Source organism: Triticum aestivum, chromosome 2B, assembly GCF_018294505.1.
Source record: "Triticum aestivum cultivar Chinese Spring chromosome 2B, IWGSC CS RefSeq v2.1, whole genome shotgun sequence".
Classification (NCBI taxonomy): Eukaryota; Viridiplantae; Streptophyta; class Magnoliopsida; order Poales; family Poaceae; genus Triticum; species Triticum aestivum.
In genome coordinates, this window is record NC_057798.1 from 169,305,386 (window position 1) to 169,312,169 (window position 6,784).

A 6,784-nucleotide genomic window follows, 5' to 3' on the forward strand; every position below is an offset into this window, starting at 1 on the left:
GGGCTGCACCGTCAAGAAGAAGGACGAGATTGTGCGTGCTGCCAAAGGCTGATCCAACAGCTGGTGCCAAGGCGAGCTGCTTTCAGGAACGTCAATACCATTTCTGAATGCCTTGCTGATGAGCTGATCAATGCTGCCAAAGGCTCACCCAACAGCTAGTGCCAAGACGAGCTGCTTTCAGGTACGTCAAGGCCATTGCTGAGTGCCTCGTCCAACAGGTCGACTGCGGCTTCTTCCTCAGAAGCTGCATCTAAAGTACAAGAACCAATCCGAGTGAAGAACGAGTTCCACTCAAAGACAAACACAACATATTCAAAGATAAACCAAGTTCAGGTAAATCCAAAGGTTCCAAACCGCAGATTAAAGTGCTCGGGCATCAGGCCCAAAGGAGTTTCAATGGTTACAAAATCACTCGGCATTCCGTGGCAAATAAAGGCGAAGCATAATGTTTTTCGATCACTCGTCAGGAGAAGGGTTGGCTGGATCACAGAAGCTGTCTAGGTCAATGTTGTCTGCAATACGAGTGGCAGCCTCAAGAAAGGTATCCATGAAGGACTGGAAGGTGTGCTTCTTAGTGTTCGCAACCTTGAGAGTCGCCAGCTTGTCTTCTCTAGCGTCCTTGCAGTGCACTCGAACCAATGACAGGGCGACATCAGCACCACAGCGAGTGAACGACTTCTTCCATTCCTGCACTCGGCCAGGGATCTGATTTAGTCGAGTCATCAGCGACTAAAGATCTTGTGAAAGTTCCGCCTGAGGCCAGAGTTCGGCGTCAACCAGAGTCATCGCCGCCTTCAGTCGAGCCAGATAAGCAACGGCGTTGTCCAAACGTGATTCCAACCACAGCAAGTTCATCGCAACATCGTCTTTCACAGGACAATTGATGGGGTCGAGACCTGTCTCGACCCGCCCAGTCTCAGCCTCAAAATCCTGACAAAGTTCTGCATGATCGGGAAAAATGGTGAGTAGACAATATAACAAGATACTTCAGTCGACGACAACTAACCAGTCGAGCGGCGGTACCTTCAAGCTTCAGGACTAGTTTTGCAGCAAGTTGTCCCAGGTAGGAGTCCAGCTCTCCTGTCTTGGCTCTGAGGCCTCCGACTTCATTGGTCAGGTTGTCCTTGTCCTTCTTCAGTCGCTCAACTTCCCGATTGGCTTCAGAGATGGCAGTCTTTAGCTTCGCATTCTCCTCCTCCAACTTGCCGACTGAAGCCAGCTTCTTTAGTGCAAGCGTTGTCTTCTCACGTGCTTCCTTCTGATCAGTAGCAAGGTCCTGGTCCTTTTTCTCCAAAGCTTCCTTCATTCTCTCTAAAGAAACAACACTCTTCAGACGAGCTTGAAGTTGACGGTTTTCACTACGCACATCTGCTTGTGTGAAGTCACTCAGTTCAAAGAGACTGAAAGAAAAAATACTGAAAGACGCGAGCTACTAGGTGGACAAGAGTCAATTGGTTACCTCCCATAATGGTTGTTTCTTCTTGAGCAGTCTTGAGGTTCTTCTTTGCAAGTTCAAGATCAAGTTCGTGGCTGATGTGCTTCTTATTTAACTCAGAAAGCCGAGCTCCAAGATCACAAGACCTCTACAGTTAACAGGAGAGATATATCAGTCGATAATGACAGTGAAAGTAATTCTAAGACTACTGCCGAATCAAATATTCAACAGTAGTCTCGGGAACTACACCCAGTGGGCGCACTTAGCATGCCCCCACTAATCTAGATCAACACTCGGCATGGTCTGCCCAGCGTGAGTCAAAAAAGGTGAAAAAGTAGATTGTAAGACCTCAGCCGACTGCTAGCAGTCGGCCGTGGTCTCGGGGACTACACCCAGTGGGTGCACTCGGCGTGCCCCCACTGCTTCGGACAGAACACTAAGACTCAGCACGAGTTGAGCGGAGTGGAAGACTTCATCAAACTCTAAAAACAGGCATAACCCAGTGGGTGATCAGATATAAAACAGCATTCAAAAGTTCATTCAGGAGTTCACTGACCATAACATTGGTCTGCAGGGCGGTGCTGGCATTATAGGCCACCTAACTGGCCTCGTGCATCACCTTCACCTGCTCCATGACAAGGTTCACCTGGCGAAGAGCCTCCCTGGCAGCACTTGGCAAATCGTCTGGGGTCTAATATGCAGCAAAAAGTGATGGCTCCAAGGCGGCCGAAGCAGCTACTGGGTCAGATGCGGGGATTTGCACTGGAGCAGCAGGAGCCGGAGCAGTCGACCCCGACGGACGATCAGTCGTCAGCGGGCTGGCGAATGTTACATTGGTCTGAACCGGATCTCCGGAACGCTCGACCACCGCCTCAAGCACCAGCGTCGACTGAGGGACTTGAACTTCAAGCCTTCTCCTGCTTGAGCCCCCGCCTCTCCTCCTCATCTCCTGTAGAGGCACTTCTTCTTCTTCTTCATCAGGAAGCACGACGACATCTCACGGAACGACGACGAAAGAAAAACATCAGAAACTCAGCCGACTGGCAACTCAATCGACTAAATGAGGTCTGGTCGAATGGACTTACCAGCTCGGGAGGTGTCTGCGTCGTCGGTCTCCTCATCTCCTGGAGCTTTGTCGATATCCATGTCAGTTGCAGCACAGGTTGGGCTAGAAAGATACATGATCCATTTGGTCAGAACAGAAGCTTCAGTCGGCCTAGATAAATGCAAGAAAGATACTCACCCTGAAGCGACAGGGACGTCCATCTTGATCCTCGACAAAGTCTTCCGAGTCTTTGGAGGAGCAACCTTGGGCTACTTGGCGACCTTCTCTGTCGGCTCCGGAGTCGACGCCCGAGTGCATTTCTACGTGTGGGTACTTGGGGCCACATTCTTTCTACGCCCGCTCACCGGGTCATGGCATTGCTTGGATCAGCGTTCAGAGCGCGGCGGCGAGTCGACCGCTTCCTTGTTGTCTGACTCCTCGCTTTCCTCCTCCTCCTCTTCATACGAAGATTCCCATTCACCGCTCTCCTTCGCTCTGGCCTCTCCCTCCTGGTCCTGCTCTAGAACTTGTTCATCGTTGGGCATCGAATATATGTAAGTAAACACCTACAAGGCAAGAAGTCGAGTAAAAGTCAGTCGAGCTCAAGGACAGTCAGAATGTGTATGCAAAGACAGTCGGAATAAAGAACATACCTTGTCGGGCTGATTGTCGTCACTGAAGGGGATGAATCTCCTAGCTCCTCTGGGGTTGTACTGGTTGCCTGTAATGCTCTTCAACCACATGGCCACAGTCTTGGCTGGCACTTCCTCTGGATGAACACGAGCGGTGTCGTCATCCCCAGAGTACAGCCACATGGGATGGTCACGGGCTTGAAGAGGCTGGATGCGTCGACTGAGGAATACTTCTAGCAGGTCCATGCCAGTGACACCCTCATTAATCAGTTGGAACACTTTCTCAACCAGCATCTTCGTCTCCACGTTCTCAGAAGCAGTCACTTTCAGTGAGGAAGGAGTCTGGACACGGTCAAAAGTGAAGTGGGGAAGGCCGGTCGACTGACCTGGAGTTGGGAGGTCCTGGCAGTAGAACCAGGTCGACTGCCAGCCCCTAACCGACTCAGGGAGAGTCATGGACGGGAAAGAACTCCTCTGCCTCTTCTGGATACCCAAACCCCCACACATCTGAATGACATGGGTTTTCGAGTCACTCATTTTCGCTTTCTTCACCGACTGGGAACGGATGGTGAAAATATGTTTGAAAAGACCCCAGTGCGGTCGACACCCCAAAAAGTTTTCACACATCGACACGAACGCGGCAAGGTACGTGATGGTGTTCGGAGAAAAATGATGGAGTTGGGCACCGAAGAAGTTCAAGAAGCCCCGGAAGAAGGGGTGCAGAGGAAGCGAGAAGCCCCGGTCGACATGGGTGGCGAGCAGTACACACTCACCCGGTCGAGGCTGCGGCTCCGTCTCCCCCTCAGGCAGCCTTGCTGCACCCTTGGCGACAGCCCGGACTCCACCAGCTCATCCAGATCTTCCTGCCGGAGCGAAGACCGGATCCAATCGCCCTGGATCCAGCCTGGTGGCATCCCCGAGCGCGATGACGACCCGCGATTCTGCTTCTTGCCATTCTCCGCCCCCGTCGCCTTCTTCGGGCGCTCCAGCATCGCCGTCTTGTCCTTCACCATGGTGGCGGAGCGGCAGTGGCGAGAGCAGAGAAGCCGGATGCAGTGGAGAAGCAGAGGAAGAAGAAAGAAAAACAGATGCGCATAGTGCAAGCGCCTCGGCTCCGTCGCCTTATAAAGGACCGTTTTCGAGTGGCTGACGCGTGGGACTAGGCGATCCTGTCAAATCCCGCAACAGTCGAGCGCAACATACGTGGCGAAAAAGGTGGCATGGAGATCGAGGCGCTACTGTTTATCCGCCCCACTTGCTTCGGCACGCCCCGTCCCACGCGCTTCCCAAAATTTCATATCCTATGAAATCCGGGATACACTGCTATCAACCGCGCCAAGGATTCTGCACCTCAAGACAGCACTCGGCAGATGACGATACAAGTTCAGACGGCAACTCTCTGAATGGATCAAGGCGACTGAATTGATGCTGAAGTACCAACATAAGCCTTCCATCCTGCGTAAAACACTCACGAGACGCAAAGCTCGGAATAAGTTCAACTTCAACCAACTTTCCACTCGAACCTTAATCCATTCGGGGGCTACTGATGAGGATACAGACCTGGGGTAGGGTCATAGGCCTGACCTATATGTCCTACCCAAGGTCACTACCCTAGAAGATAAGAAGTCCAAGAGGCAATGAAGAACCCCCAATCAAAGGTGTCGAGTGCAATCTACTCGACCAATCATATCACTCGGGTGCCCCTCCTATGTCGGAGTAATGGGTCACGGGTAAGCTCACCCGAGTCCCTGGATTTATCAAAACTTTGGGCCAGCTCCGCCTAGCTGGACCCCAAGTTGAAGCTCCGCCATCTGGTGCCGGCTGGCTCAACGGCCGGCTGCCAGAGGGCGGCTGACCCAAGTCTACGGCGCTCCGAGTGACCGGCTCCTGACGGCCGCCCTCCAGAGAGGGCGGCAACGGGCAGGCGGCCACCTCACGACTACAGTGCGGCCGAGCCCCCATCGAGAGTATAAGTCAGAGCATGGCTACAGTGAAGCACGTCGCCTCCAACGCTCGAGACGGGCGTGGCTACAGTGCTCCGTACAGACGGAGATCTCCGCACGACGGGGCACTGTGCCATATCTCCCCTAACGTCGCTCCGGGCAGGCGGAGCCCTGTTCCCCACGACGGCCTGTCGGTACGGCCTACCGGTGGCGGGCCCTATCGGGCAGTGACCCCATGGAAGACGGCGAAAACTCAACCAGACGGATTCGAGAGGGGCCGGCCTCCAGCAGGCGGCCGTCCCTTGCCCCGAGGCAAGCACGCCATTAAGCTGATAAGACCAGGTGTGGCTACAGTGGCCTCCCACTAGGCGGCGGGACTGTAGGCACACTAAAATGACCAAGCCCCCGTCACCAACGAACGGCTACAGTAAGCAGCCACCAACCAGTCGGCGGGGCCCACCAAGCGGCGGCCCCATTGGTCGGCGGAGAAGCCAGAGGCTGGAGACGCTGACTGCCGGGCCCAGCACCTGGACAAATTACCAATGTACCCCTGGGGGTAGGCCTATATAAACCCCCCAGGCCACCCATGCAAACGATTCCCACTCCATTAGAACTAGCCACTCCCATAGAGTAGGAAGAGAGCTAGCCTTGCCTCCTTCTGCCTCTAGCACACAGCTCAAGGAGCACCATTGTATCACTTGTGCCTTAGTGATCATGCGGAGACCCCGCAGAGCAGGAGTAGGGGTGTTATCTCCTAGGAGAGCCCCGAACCTGGGTAAAGTACGCCGGCATTCATGTCTACACCTCATCCCGCTTCCAGGCACCGGGAACGTTCTACTCGCTCCCACCATGATAAGCCATCCATTGGCATATGTCGCACCAAACCCCCGACACTTGGCGCCCACCGTGGGGCGAGGTGCACCGTCTCCCGGAAATCTGCTCTGGACGAGAACCCTGTTCCTTCCTGGCGAGCGAAGCCAGCCCAGCACGCCCGACGGCGTCAGCCCTGACGCGCTGCGCGGTGCGGAGATTGCCTGCATGGCGAGCTGCCTCGCCGACCTTGTCGGTGAGATTGACCTCTCCGACGAGCCAGCCTCCAACGCGGGTACTAGATGCCCTGAGAGTCGCCTCGTCAGCCTCCTCAACCAGCTCCATGTCACCAGCGAGCCTGCTGTGGACCTGGAGTCCGTCGGCTCGACCGATCCGATGATTGTCAACTCCGACACGGCGTCGCTCGACGCGTTCCCCACCAACGTGGTGGTCTATGACGAGCCGCCTCCTCGCGAGTACAGTGGTAGGAGCACCGTCACGGAGGTACTCGTCATCAACAGTGAAGAGCTCTCGGACGGGCATGCTCAAGATCCCCTTGACGCCACTCTGCATGACCTCACGGCGCCCATTCCCGAGGGACCGGACGCTGAGGCGCTGGAGGCGCGCCGCCTCCAGCTTCTCGAAAATGCTGGCCGCCTGGCCAGCATGCGCCGGCTTTCGGACGCCTACCGGCGCGAGATGGACCGGGCCGTAGGCGGCACGCCGGCTCCTGAGGGGCCTAGCCGCCTCGGCATAGTTCAGCAGCATGGCGCGACAATCGCCAGCATGCTTGGGGCAGAGCGCCCCATCTACGCCACGCCTGCAGAGAACATCCGGGCCGCCCAGGCGGTAACGGATGAGCTGGACAAATACGACGGCGACGAGCGTCGCCACATGATGGAGCGAGTCCAGCTACTCC